Source organism: Salmo salar, chromosome 24 (assembly GCF_965601325.2).
Source record: "Salmo salar chromosome 24, fSalSal1, whole genome shotgun sequence".
Classification (NCBI taxonomy): domain Eukaryota; kingdom Metazoa; phylum Chordata; class Actinopteri; order Salmoniformes; family Salmonidae; genus Salmo; species Salmo salar.
The window spans coordinates 40,892,501-40,907,164 of NC_138314.1; the positions used below are offsets into that span (position 1 = coordinate 40,892,501).

General features: G+C 44.5%; 1 protein-coding gene across 7 annotated transcripts in view; it reads right to left on the reverse strand.

The window, feature by feature from the left end:
• Window positions 1-14,664, reverse strand: part of pdlim5a (PDZ and LIM domain 5a) — a 146,811-nt gene that overhangs the window by 34,508 nt on the left and 97,639 nt on the right. The gene's annotated exons all lie outside the window — the stretch shown is intronic.

Genomic DNA, 14,664 nt, shown 5'->3' on the forward strand with positions numbered 1-14,664 from the left:
TCAGGGCAGGGTACGGAGCGAGGCTAGTAACAGTCACTAAGGTTCAGGGCAGGGTACTGGGGGAGGCTAGTAACAGTCACTAAGGGTCAGGGCAGGGTACTGGTGGAGGCTAGTAACAGTCTAAGGTTCAGGGCAGGGTACTGGTGGAGGCTAGTAACAGTGACTAAGGTTCAGGGCAGGGTACTGGTGGAGGCTAGTAACAGTCACTAAGGTTCAGGGCAGGGTACTGGGGGAGGCTAGTAACAGTGACTATGGTTCAGGGCAGGGTACTGATGGAGGCCAGTAACAGTCTAAGGTTCATGGCAGGGTACTGGTGGAGGCTAGTAACAGTCTAAGGTTCAGGGCAGGGTACTGGGTGGAGGCTAGTAACAGTCACTAAGGTTCAGGGCAGGGTACTGGGGGAGGCTAGTAACAGTCACTAAGGTTCAGGGCAGGGTACTGGTGGAGGCTAGTAACAGTGACTAAGGTTCAGGGCAGGGTACTGATGGAGGCTAGTAACAGCCTCTAAGGTTCAGGGCAGGGTACTGATGGAGGCTAGTAACAGTCACTAAGGTTCAGGGCAGGGTACTGGTGGAGGCTAGTAACAGTCTAAGGTTCAGGGCAGGGTACTGGTGGAGGCTAGTAACAGTGACTAAGGTTCAGGGCAGGGTACTGGTGGAGGCTAGTAACAGTGACTAAGGTTCAGGGCAGGGTACTGGGGGAGGCTATTAACAGTGACTAAGGTTCAGGGCAGGGTACTGGGGGAGGCTAGTAACAGTCACTAAGGCTAGTAACAGTCACTAAGGTTCAGGGCAGGGTACTGATGGAGGCTAGTAACAGTCTCTAAGGCTAGTAACAGTCACTAAGGTTCAGGGCAGGGTACTGGGGGAGGCTAGTAACAGTCACTAAGGTTCAGGGCAGGGTACTGGTGGAGGCTAGTAACAGTCACTAAGGTTCAGGGCAGGGTACTGGGGGAGGCTAGTAACAGTCACTAAGGTTCAGGGCAGGGTACTGATGGAGGCTAGTAACAGTGACTAAGGTTCAGGGCAGGGTACTGGGGGAGGCTAGTAACAGTGACTAAGGTTCAGGGCAGGGTACTGATGGAGGCTAGTAACAGTGACTATGGTTCAGGGCAGGGTACTGGGTTCAGGGCAGGGTACTGATGGAGGCTAGTAACAGTGACAGGGTACTGGGCAGGGTACTGATGGAGGCTAGTAACAGTGACAGGGTACTGGGCAGGGTACTGATGGAGGCTAGTAACAGTGACAGGGTACTGGGCAGGGTACTGATGGAGGCTAGTAACAGTGACAGGGTACTGGGCAGGGTACTGATGGAGGCTAGTAACAGTGACAGGGTACTGGGCAGGGTACTGATGGAGGCTAGTAACAGTGACAGGGTACTGGGCAGGGTACTGATGGAGGCTAGTAACAGTGACAGGGTACTGGGCAGGGTACTGATGGAGGCTAGTAACAGTGACAGGGTACTGGGCAGGGTACTGATGGAGGCTAGTAACAGTGACAGGGTACTGGGCGGAGGCTAGTAACAGTGACAGGGTACTGATGGAGGCTAGTAACAGTGACAGGGTACTGATGGAGGCTAGTAACAGTGACAGGGTACTGGGCAGGGTACTGATGGAGGCTAGTAACAGTGACAGGGTACTGGGCAGGGTACTGATGGAGGCTAGTAACAGTGACAGGGTACTGGGTAGGGTACTGATGGAGGCTAGTAACAGTGACTAAGGTTCAGGGCAGGGTACTGATGGAGGCTAGTAACAGTGACAGGGTACTGGGCAGGGTACTGATGGAGGCTAGTAACAGTGACAGGGTACTGGGCAGGGTACTGGTGGAGGCTAGTAACAGTGACTAAGGTTCAGGGCAGGGTACTGGGGGAGGCTATTAACAGTGACTAAGGTTCAGGGCAGGGTACTGATGGAGGCTAGTAACAGTGACAGGGTACTGGGCGGAGGCAGGATAGTGGTGACTGTTTAACAGCCTGATGGCCTGGAGATAGAAGCTGCTTATCAGTCTCTCTGTTCCAGCTTTGATGACCTGTACGGTCTTTTCCCTCTAGATGGTAGCGACTTGACCAGGCAGTGGCTCCGGAGGCTGAGGTCCTTCATTATTATCTAAAAAGCCAAACTGATCCTAGATCAGCACTCACTACTAATCTGAGACGCACTATGTCAATTTGTAAGTCGCTCTGGATAAGAGCGTCTGCTAAATGACGTAAATGTAAAATGTAAATGTCTCTGCAGTGTTTACCCAGGGTGGATACCAGTTCTAAACTGTCATTTTGTTACAGGGGGTTGATACTTTAACCCCAGTGTTTTCTAGAGCTGTGGTCCAAGGCCCTGCATCAATGTTCATTGAGAAAGTCTCACTAAAGCCCTGGACCAAGGCTAAACCAATCACATGTTTCTGCTGTTCTGACCTCACCTGGTCAACCTTCCAATGGGAGGAAAATACTGAATGGTGCTTGCTGACTGAGGGCTTTTTATGATCAATTTCATAATAATTTGTTTCGCTTTTTTGTACCTGCGCATAGGTGAGAGAGGAGCCGTATGTATTTGGTCTGTAGTAGAGGAGTAGTCATTGTGATGGACATCACTAGCTTCCCAATCCGACCCAATGGCTTGAATCTCTCCTAGGTCACCATCGCCCACTAGTGGTGTCATAAGGGAACTGCTAGAGGAATGAATCTCTCCTAGGTCACCATCGCCCACTAGTGGTGTCATAAGGGAACTGCTAGAGGAATGAAAAAGTTGTGGAACATGATAGAGCCACACAACCCTGACCATAACATTTGTGCTTCACCATTGCATATGGATTTATAAAATCATCAAATACAATTTTATTTGTCACATGTTTTGTAAATAACAGGTGTAGACTAACAGTGAAATGCTTACTTGTGGGTCCTTTTCCAACAACGCAGAGTTAAAAATAAAGATAGAAAAATATACATACAGTACCAGTCAAAAGTTTGGACACACCTACTCATTCAAAGGTTTTCTTTATTTTTACTATTTTCTACATTGTAGAATAATAATGCAGACATCAACACTATGAAATAACACATATGGAATCATGTACTGTAGGTAGGGGTAAAGTGACTAGGCAACAGGATAGATGATAGACTGAGCTTTAACAGCAGCGTATGTGTGAGAAAGTGTGTGTGTGTGGCATTAGTATACGTGTGTGCATGTTGTGTGTGTCTGTTGACGTATGCTGTGTGTGTGTATGTCTATGTGTGTGTTGGGGTGTCAGTGTAAGTGTGTGAGTCCAGTGTGTGTGCATAGAGTCAGTGCCGGAGAGTTAAAAAAGGGTAAATGCAGGTAGTCCGGGTAACCATAACAGTTGTGGCGCCACCTGCTGTATTATTTGTGCAACTGCATCTCTGTGAACATGATCACGCAGCATCCAGCCAAAGAGTTGTTCAACTATGATGGAGGTATGTATCGTGCTCCATGCTGCACCCAGTGTTTTCCCTTTTAAAAAGATATCTGATGTATGTTAGGCTGAAAACAATATTGTTTTATAATCACTATCGATGTTGACATGTTATGTGATAGTGTTACAGAGTTGTGTCCTGTATTTAAAATTTTATGGACATTTACAAAGTTAGCACGTTGCTGTACGCTAAAGGCTAGCTAGCGTCTGTCCTGTACTTTCCTTGCTAATGAGGTTAGTCACCTCGTGAAGTGTACATTTATTTTTATTTCATGTCACTCAGATTGTGTTTTGTGTATGTCTGCAGAATAAACTGTGTGTCACGCTCCTCTTTGTCTGAAGATATGGAGAAATCGCTGTCGGAAAAAGTGGACCAATACGCAGCGGGTTGCGTGCTCATCATATTTTATTTAAATGTGAACACCACGAAAAAACAAGAAACAACGACCGACAGGAACAGTTTTGCAGGCTATAACAAATACTAGCAGTGCAAAATCAACAACCCACAAACCCCAGGTGAAAAACACACTCCTAATATATAACTCCCAATCAGGAACAACGATGACCAGCTGTTCCTGATCGGGAGCCACACAGACCAACAAAGAAACAGACATACTAGAAAAACCATACAACACAAACCCTTCTGCCACGTCCTGACCAAAATACTAATACAATACTCCCTCTGCTGGTCAGGACGTGACACTGTGAAAGAGAACAGCACTGTGTCCTTTGTCGATGAGCGATATGAGAGCCGTTACAGGTGCAGCTGTAGAACGTGTGCTGACCACATCGCTCGCGTTGCAAAATAAATGTAAACATACATGTTAATCAATTATTGCACCCACACTGCTCGCGCGCACAAACGAGCATCTGCGTTGCCAAGCGCTAAAATAGAAGTCAGTTCTATTTGTGACGCTGAACGCGGGGCAAGTCCTGCCTCTCCCATCTCCTCATTGGTTTATAGAAGTAGATATCCATGTGCCATCTCCTCATTGGTTATACCCACGTGGGTGATTGAAAGATGAATGAAAGTTAGATGCCAATCGCCATATAACGTCCAAAGAAAAAAAGGCCTGTAAGGAAGACAGATGACTAGAAACAATTCTGTTGACCGTTTTATGTGTGGATTAATTGTTGGAGTAGAGGACCAGGTGCATTTTAGGTAAAATAGCAACTTAATGTTTATATCCCAGGACAAATTAGCTAGCAAGAGTAAGCTAGCAACAGCAAGCTAGCTAAATAAGACAAATAAGCTAGCAACTGCAAGCTAGCCAGCTAAATTCAAATCAAATTGTATTAGTCACATGTGCCGAATACAATAGGTGTAGACCTTACAGTGAAATGCTTACTTATGAGCCCCTAACCAACAATGTGGTTAAAAATGTAAAATTAAAAATGAATACAGATAAGAATAAGAAATAAAATTAACAAGTAATTAACCTGTCTGGGCTAGGCGGCAGTATTTTCACGGCCGGATGAAAAACGTACCCAATTTAAACAGGTTACTACTCTGGCCCAGAAACTAGAATATGCATATCATTAGTAGATTTGGATAGAAAACACTCTGAAGTTTATACAACTGTTTGAATGGTGTCTGTGAGTATAACAGAACTCATAAGGCAGGCAAAAACCTGAGAAAAAGTCAACCAGGAAGTGGAGGATCTGAGAATTGTAGTTCTTCTTTCTAGTCCCTTTCAAAACTACAGTATCCGTGGGGTTACGTTGCACTTCCTAAGGCTTCCATTGGCTGTCTAAAGCCTTCAGAAAGTGGTTTGAGCATTCTCCTGTCACTGGGCAGATAATAGGAGCTCAGTTTCTGAGTGGACTGCCTGGCAACAAAGGGATTGAATATGCGCAGTCACACCGTTCCTCCTTTTTTCTCCTTGAATGAATACGCTATTGTCCGGTTTGAATATTATCGCAATTTTACGTTAAAAATACCATAAAGATTGATTTTAAACAGCGTTTGACACGCTTCTAAGTACGGTAATGGAACATTTTGACTTTTCGTCTCTGGTACCACGCTCGCGCGTTATGCCTTTGGATAGTGCTCTGAACGCACTAACAAAATGGTATTTGGACATAAATATGGATTATTTGGAACAAAAACAAAATTTCTTGTGGAAGTAGCAGTCCTGGGAGTGCATTCTGATGAAGATCAGCAAAGGTAGAGAATATTTCTAATACTAATTCTGAGTTTAGGTTGCCCTGAACTTGGCGGGTGTCTGTATAGCTCGCCGTAATGGCTGAGCTATGTACTCAGAATATTGAAAAATGTGCTTTCTCCGTAAAGCTATTTTAAAATCTGACACAGTGGTTGCATCCAGGAGTAGTCTATCTATAATTCTTTAAATAATTGTTATATATTTTGTTAACGTTTATGATGAGTATTTTTGTAAATTGATGTGGTCATTCACCGACAGTTTTGGTGGGAATACATTTTCTGAACATCACGCGCCAATGTAAAATGCTGTTTTTGGATATAAATATGAACTTTATCGAACAAAACATACATGTATTGTGTAACATAATGTCCTAGGAGTGTCATCTGATGAAGATCGTCTAAGGTTAGTGCTTCATTTAGCTGTGTTTTGGGTTTTATTGACACATGTCCTTGCTTGGAAAATGGCTGTGTGATTATTTTTGTCTATGTACTCTCCTAACATAATCTAATGTTTTGCTTTCGCTGTAAAGCCTTTTTGAAATCGGACAATGTGGTTACATCAAGAAGAAGTGTATCTTTAAAATGGTGTAAAATAGTTGTATGTTTGAGAAAGTTGAATTATGACATTTTGTTGTTTTTGAATTTGCCGCCCTGATATTTCACTGGCTGTGTCCCGCAGGTGGGACGCTAGGTCCCACGTAGCCCATAGAAGTTAAAGAGCAGCTGTAAAATAACAATAGCGAAACTATATACAGGGGGGTACCAGTACAGAGTCAATGTGTGGTGGCACCATTTAGTTGAGGTAACATGTACATGTGGGTAGAGTTATTTAAGTGACTATACATAGATGATAACAACAGAGAGTAGCACGGTGCAAAAGAGGGGGGGGGGGGGGGGGAAATGCAAATAGTCTGTGTAGCCATTTGATTAGATGTTCAGGAGTTTTATTTCTTGGGGGTAGAAGCTGTTTAGAAGCCTCTTGGCCTTAGACTTGGTGCTCCGGTACCGCTTGCCGTGCGGTAGCAGAGAGAACAGTCTATGACTAGGGTGGCTGGAGTCTTTGACAATTTTTAGGCCCTTCCTCTGACACCGCCTGATATAGAGGTCCTGGATGGCAGAGAGCTTGGCCCCAGTGATGTACTGGGCTGTTTGTACTACCCTCTGGAGTGCCTTGGGGTCGGTATGCTCTTGATGGTGCAGCTGTAGAACCTTTTGAGGATCTGAGGACCCATGCCAAATCTTTTCAGTCTACTGGTAGGTAGACTGAAATAGGTTTTGTCGTGCCCTCTTCACGAATGTCTTGGTGTGCTTGGACCATGTTAGTTTGTTGGTGATGTGGACACCAAGGAACTAGAAGCTCTCAACCTGCTCCACTACAGCCCCGTCGATGAGAATGGGGGCGTACTCGGTCCTCTTTTTCCTGTAGTCCACAATCATCTCCTTTGTCTTGATCACGATGAGGGAGAGGTTGTTGTCCTGGCAACACAGGGCCAGGTCTCTGACCTCCTCCCTATATGCTGTCTCGTCGTTGTCGGTGATCAGCCCTACCACTGTTGTGTCATCGGCAAACTTTATGGTGGTTTTGGAGTCGTGCCTGGCCGTGCAGTCGTGAGTGAACAAGGAGTACAGGAGGGGACTGAGCACGCACCCCCGAGGGGCCCCTGTGTTGAGGATCAGCATGGTGGATGTGTTGTTACCTACCCTTACCACCTGGGGGTGGCCCGTCAGGATATCCAGGATACAGTTGCAGAGGGAGGTGTTTAGTCCCAGGGTCCTTAGCTTATTAATGAGCTTTGAGGGCATTATGGTGTTGTATGCTGAGCTGTAGTCAATGAATAGCATTCTCACATAGGTGTTCCTTTTGTCCAGGTGGGAAAGGGCAGTGTGGAGTGCAATAGAGATTGCATCATCTGTGGATCTGTTGGCGGTGGTATGCAAATTGGAGTGGGTCTAGGGTTTCTGTGATAATGGTGTTGATGTGAGCCATGACCAGCCTTTCAAAGCACTTCATGGCTACAGAAGTGAGTGCTATGGGTCGGTAGTCATTTAGGGAGGTTAGCTTAGTGTTCTCGGGCACAGGCACTATGGTGGTCTGCTTAAAACATGTTGGTATTACAGACTCGGACAGGGAGAGGTTGAAAATGTCAGTGAAGACACTTGCCAGTTCGTCAGCGCATGCTCGCAGTACACGTCCTGCTAATCCATCTGGCCCTGCGGCCTTGTGAATGTTGACCTGTTTAAAGGTCTTACTCACATCGGCTGCGGAACAGCTGGTGCTCTCATGCATGTTTCAGTGCCATTTGCCTCGAAGTGAGCAATGAAGTAGTTTAGCTTGTCTGGTAGGCAATAATTGTTTAAGGCTTTTCGACCTGTCCCCAAACTAATATAATTGGTACAGAGTTTGTTTTGATATTTAAACCTGCGTGTCGTGATCGCGTTTGTGTGGGGGGACAAAATCAATTTGCACACGATGGCGCACATGCGCGGCTGGTTTTGGTAGGGTGTTAGGGACCATGCCAAATATTTTCAGTTTCCTGATGGGGAAGAAACGTTTTCGTGCCCTCTTCACAACTGTGTGGGTTGCAGAGAGATTCACTTAGCTGTCATCAAGGCAAAGGGTGGCTACTTTGAAGAACCTCAAATATAAAATATATTTTGATATGTTTAACACTTTTTTTTGTATACTACATGATTCCATATGTGCTATTTCATAGTTTGATGTCTTCCCTATTCTACAATAGTAAATAGTAAAATAAAGAAAAACCCTGGAATGAGTAGGTGTGTCCAAACTTTTGACTGGTACTGTACATACCCCAAAATGCTAACCACCTTTGTTATTGTAATGGTGAGCGGTAAGCATTTTGGGGGGGTGGAGGGGTTATGATATTTGTGCGTCTGTAACTTTCTCACTTATCATTATTCATATTTCATTCAGGATTATCCGTAATCATGGTAGCATCCACATTAATATAGAAGTGTTTAGAAACATATTATATTCTTATTTACAATAAAATTGACTCCAAAATGGCAAAATACATTATTACAATTAATTTCTATTGGGGACAAAATTATCTGAAACACAACCATAACAAACAGCAAATGCATCCAACAAATGTAGAGTCACAAGCCTGATGTAGACATTGGTGCTATGAATATGGGACCAAATACTAACCGTTTTTATTACTTTAATACACATATTGGTGAATTTTGTCCCAATACTTTTGGTCCCCTAAAATGGGGGGACTATATACAAAAAGTTCTGTAATTTCTAAACTGTTTACCCGATATGGATGACAATAGCTGTCAGCTGTCAGTCTACACTTTACCCTCATAGTCATTGAATAATTTAAAATCCAAAGGGCAGAGCCTAAAAGAATAACAAAAATGTGTCACTGTCCCAATACTTTTGGAGCTCACTGTAGGTCCACAATGGGACAGTGCAGAGTGAGGAGTCGAAAGGTCAAAGGTGAAAAAGTCAGCAGTCAGAGAGTGGATGAGTGTGAGTGTGAGTGTGACTGTGCCTGACCTGGCCATCTATAATGGGAGAACTATTGTCAGAGAGAAGAAGAAGATAGAAAGGGAGACAGGGAAAGGGGGAAATGAAGGCTTCTTAACTTTATTGATGACATCACATTCCAAGTACATAACAGAAGTTGAGGCTAATATACCCTGTACATAATGTAATGTATTAAAGAGATTTTCCGGTACATTTGTATACTTTTTAGCCAGTAGTTCTGAAAGTAGCGCTCACGAGACAAAAGTGTTTCCCGAAGATTGCGTACTGTCACATCTCTCTCTCTCTCTCTCTCTCTCTCTCTCTCTCTCTCTCTCTGCTGTGGGTGCATGATGTGGTTCTTGCTATAATTTTTGTTTTCATCACAATACATGGTCTTAGAAGTTATAAAAACTCAATTTTTTTCTTCCAGAAAAACGTCCCATTTGTCTTCCAAGAGTGTCTGAATTCCTTTCACAGAAAACACTTCCACAGGACATGCCAGAGTAGGAGTGCTGATCTAGGATCAGTTCCCTGCTGTCTTATTCAGAGGGGAGGAGACAGGATAAAGAAGGATTTTTAAGCCTTGTGACAATTGAAACATGGATTGTGTATGGGTGCCATTCAGAGGTTGAATGGGCAAGACAAAATATTTAAGTGCCTTTGAACAGGGTATGGTAGTAGGTGCCAGGCGCACCGGTTTGAGTGTGTCAAGAACTGCAACACTGGTGTGTTTTTCACGCTCAACAGTTTCACGTGTGTATCAACAATGGTCCACCACCCAAAGGACATCCAGCCAACTTCGCACAACTGTGGGAAGTATAGTAGTCAACATGGGCCATCATCCTCGTGGATTGCTTTCGACAACTTGTAGAGTCCATGCCCCAAAGAATTGAGGCTGTTCTGAGGGTGTTCCTAATGTTTTGTATCATCAGTGTATGTACTTAATATGTTTGATTATTCTGTTAACCACAGCAGCAGCACACTGTAGCAGTCCAACCCTGTAATCAAGGGTCCTCTGCCCAAAAACGGCCCACTTTTTGTTGGCAGTGTCCGTTTACATTGAATACCCAACAGTACACATACATACAGGAGGAATCTACACCACAATGGAAATAACGCTTATGGTTTTATTGTGTTCTACTTTTAATGGTCACATGATACAGTACAACCAACCAATCAGCCAGTCAACCAATCAACCATCAGTAGACACTGTATCAGGTTTCAAACATGACCCAACTGTTACACTAAGATATTGCATCTCTCTGAAGAGCTATATACTACAGACCATTATACTATAGATAAATATACTATAGAGCATTATACTATAGATAAATATACTATAGAGCATTATACTATAGATAAATATACTATAGAGCATTATACTATAGATAAATATACTATAGAGCATTATACTATAGAGCATTATACTATCGATAAATATACTATAGACCATTATACTATAGATAAATATACTATAGAGCATTATACTATCGATAAATATACTATAGACCATTATACTATAGATAAATATACTATAGAAGAATATACTATAGATAAATATACTATAGAGCATTATACTATCGATAAATATACTATAGACCATTATACTATAGATAAATATACTATAGAAGAATATACTATAGATAAATATACTATAGAGCATTATACTATAGATAAATATACTATAGACCATTATACTATAGAAGAATTTACTATAGATTAATATACTATAGAAGAATTTACTATAGATTAATATACTATAGAGGAATATACTGTGAGATTGTGAGCCAAACTGGGTAGTAAAATTAGACGGGACACATTCGATGACATTTGAGATGGCAGTTGTGCTCTAGGCTAATACGCACGCACGCAAACACACACACACAACACACACACACACACACACACACACACACACACACACACACACACACACACACACACACACACACACACACACACACACACACACACACACACACATGGCAACCCGCAAGGTCCGAGTAAGAGCCCCTCCCCCAACCAAATGAATTATTTTATTTAAGAAAGAAACTGAAAAAACAGGACAGAGAAAACTGTTTTATAGATAATCTGCTGCTATTTTACACATTCTGCTATGAGGCTGAGAGAAAAAGCTAATTTCCTGTGATTCGAAAAAAATTCATGGCTTATGAAATCTTCATACGCTATCTGGGGGGCCCGATCTCGAGAGGGACCCCAACCCAAAAAGCTTGGGGGGCCCCTGCCTTGCGGGGGCTGCGGGGGGTGTACTACACCAGTGACACACTCACACAAACAGAGGGCACTATTGGAGGGTAAGGACGTTGAGTGTACGTGCAGACACCCCGTGATGCCAGTCTCTCAGCTTGGTGTATTTCGGTCCGATCACCTGGGTGTTCACCTTTTTCGCTCTGCCACCCACCCGGAAAGGAGTGAGGAGAGAGGAGAGGGGGAGAGAGGAGTGAGGAAAGGGAGTGAGTGAGAGAGAAGTGAGGAGAGAGGAGTGAGGAGAGATGAAGAGAGGAGTGAGGAGAGAGGAAAGAGGAGAGGGAGTGAGGAGAGAGTAGTGAGGAAAGATGGTTGAGGAGAGAGGGAGTGAGGAGAGAGGAGAGAGGGAGAGAGGAGTGAGGAGAGAGAGGAGAGGGAGAGAGGAGTGAGGAGAGAGGGAGAGAGGAGAGATGGTTGAGGAGAGAGGGAGTGAGGAGAGAGGAGAGAGGGAGAGAGGAATGAGGAGAGAGAGGAGAGGGAGAGAGGAGAGAGGAGTGAGGAGAGAGAGGAGAGGGAGAGAGGAGAGAGGGAGAGAGGAGAGATGGTTGAGGAGAGATGGAGTGAGGAGAGAGGAGAGGGAGAGAGGAGTGAGGAGCGAGGGAGAAAGGAGTGAGGAGAGATGGTTGAGGAGAGAGGGAGTGAGGAGAGAGGAGAAAGGAGAGAGGAGTGAGGAGAGATGGTTGAGGAGAGAGAGGAGTGGGAGAGAGGAGAGAGGGAGGAGTGAGGAGAGATGGTTGAGGAGAGAGGGAGTGAGGAGAGAGGGAGAGGGAGAGAGGAGTGAGGAGAGAGGGAGAGGGAGAGAGGGGAGAGGAGTGAGGAGAGAGGAGTGAGGAGAGAGGGCGAGTGACGAAGAAAGTCAAGAAGAGGAAGAGAAAAGAAAACGAGAATATGAATAAAACTATATATGGAAATATAAACTCAAGTTGTAGAAGCTATGCCATTATGACACATTATGATGGCTAAAGACACTGGATACGTCATGAATTACACTTCAAGTGTTACCGAAAAGCAGAATAAAGGACAAATGGATGATAATGGAATGAGTTGCTGGTCACAACAATCCAGGAAGCATGATCACATCACACAAGGGTGAGCATTCCAAATAGACCAACAGGCCCTGGTCAAAAGCAATGCACTATACAGGGAATAGGATGCCATTTGGGACGGAATCAAGAAGCCATGCACATCCCCAGTCATGAAGATGCTTCTATAAGAAAAGACAGTGGTCATTATTCAATTGAACACGTTAATGACCACAGCATGATCAAGCACTGCCATATCCACGTGAATACCAAGACAAAACTGCAAGGCGACCACAAATCATGACCACAGCACTATAATCACCTAAACACCACAGACTGCACCACAAGAAAACCACAGAAAGCAACACACATACACACACACACACACACACACACACACACACACACACACACACACACACACACACACACACACACACACACACACACACACAGAGATAGTATGTTGAACATACTGTAGTAAATATTGTTACATTTGGAAAACATGTTATTTTGGAGGACCTCATCTATAACTCTGTTCTCTCATGGGAGAACCAAATCCACTACAGCCAGTCCACACTGCAGGGTGACGTTTCCCCTAGGTACAGATCTAGGATCAGCTTCCCCTCCCCAATCCTAACCTTAACAAATAATTGGAAAAATGCAAAACTGACCCAAGATTTGCGTCTTGTTGTGGGTTGATGCCAGCCACTAGGTCCAACCCAGAGCCACATTCACTACAACTATGCTAAGCACAGGCCCAGAGTCAGACCTCTCAGATTGAAGCAGTTTACTGCGGCTACGCCAGGTTTATCTCAAGTGGCTTTCTCCCTCTAATTTGGTTCTCAACTAAGCATGCAGGAGTTACTGTAACAGGATTTGGGCATTTGGGATAGTGTGTGTGGTGTGTGTGTGTGTGTTTAGATATCCACAGGATAAATGTCCCATGTGACTACTGAATTCCCCATGTGACTACCAAATGCCCTATGTGACTACTGAATTCCCCATGTGACTACCAAATGTCCCATGTGACTACCAAATGCCCTATGTGACGACTGAATGCCCCATGTGACGACTGAATGCCCCGTGTGACTACTAAAGGCCCTATGTGACTACCAATTACACGTTGTGACTACCAAATGTCCCATGTGACTACTGAATGTCCCATGTGACTACTGAATTCCCCATGTGAGACTGAATGCCCCATGTGACGACTGAATGCCCCATGTGACGACTGAATGCCCCATGTGACTACTAAATGCCTTATGTGACTACCGAATGTCCCATGTGACTACCAAATGTCCCATGTGACTACCAAATGCCCTATGTGACGACTGAATGCCCCATGTGACGACTGAATGCCCCGTGTGACTACTAAAGGCCCTATGTGACTACCAATTAAACATTGTGACTACCGAATGTCCCATGTGACTACTGAATGTCCCATGTGACTACTGAATTCCCCATGTGACGACTGAATGCCCCATGTGACGACTGAATGCCCCATGTGACGACTGAATGCCCCATGTGACGACTGAATGCCCCATGTGACTACCGAATGTCCCATGTGACGACCGAATGCCCCATGTGACGACCGAATGCCCCATGTGACGACTGAATGCCCCATGTGACGACTGAATGCCCCATGTGACTACTGAATGTCCCATGTGACGACTGAATGTCCCATGTGACTACTGAATGTCCCATGTGACGACTGAATGCCCCATGTGACGACTGTATGCCCCATGTGACGACTGAATGCCCCATGTGACTACTAAATGCCTTATGTGACTACTGAATGCCCCATAAGACTACTGAATGCCCATTGTGACTACTGAATACCCCATGTGACTACCGAATGTCCCATGTGACTACTGAATTCCCCATGTGACTACTGAATGCCCCATGTAACTACTGAATGCCCCATGTGACTACCGAATGCCCATTGTGACTACTAGATGACCCTTATGACTACTGAATACCCCATGTGACTACCGAATGTCCCATGAGACTACTGAATGCCCCATGTAACTACTGAATGCCCCATGTGACTACCGAATGCCCATTGTGACTACTGAATGCCCCATGTGACTACTGAATGCCCCATGTGACTACTGAATACCCCATGTGACTACCGAATGCCCATTGTGACTACTAGATTACCCTTATGACTACTGAATGCCCCATGTGACTACTGAATGCCTTATGTGACTTCTGAATGCCCCATGTGACTACCGAATGCCCCATGTGACTACTGAATGCCCCATGTGACTACTGAATGCCCAATGT